Raw genomic sequence first — 460 nt, 5'->3', positions numbered from 1 at the left:
CCCGGTAAGATCCCGCGGCGCGTGGGGGCGGGGGCGGGAGGGACGACGGTCACTGGGTCGCCGCGCCCAGGGGGCGGCTCCGCCGGAGGCCAGGGAAGGGCTCCCGGGACCAGGGCTGCGGAGGCCGCGGAGCGTGCTCCCCACGCGGTCCCAGCGCAGCCCGGCCGCGGAGTCGGCAGCGCCGGGCGGGCGGACAGACGCCCGGGGGACGGAGAGCGGCGGGCCTGTGAGGCCGGCGTCCGGCCCACCGACCGTGGACCGTCTGCCGCAGCGGCCCCGCCGTCCGAGACCCGGGCCGGGAAGCTCGAGACCGCGGGAAAGTCGGCCGGAGCTGACGCGCGGAGCGGGTGACGACCGCGGGCGAGAGTGATTTCCTGGGGCAGCGACCTAGTGGTCCCCCCGCGGTGAAATGCCCCCCGAATATCTCCCCAGAAATGAATGACAAGGCAGAAAGAAAGTG

The sequence above is a fragment of the Phyllostomus discolor genome, chromosome 13, assembly GCF_004126475.2.
Source record: "Phyllostomus discolor isolate MPI-MPIP mPhyDis1 chromosome 13, mPhyDis1.pri.v3, whole genome shotgun sequence".
NCBI classification, from domain to species: Eukaryota; Metazoa; Chordata; class Mammalia; order Chiroptera; family Phyllostomidae; genus Phyllostomus; species Phyllostomus discolor.
The sequence above is the reverse complement of the archived record's forward strand: the minus strand, read 5'-3'. Positions refer to the sequence as shown.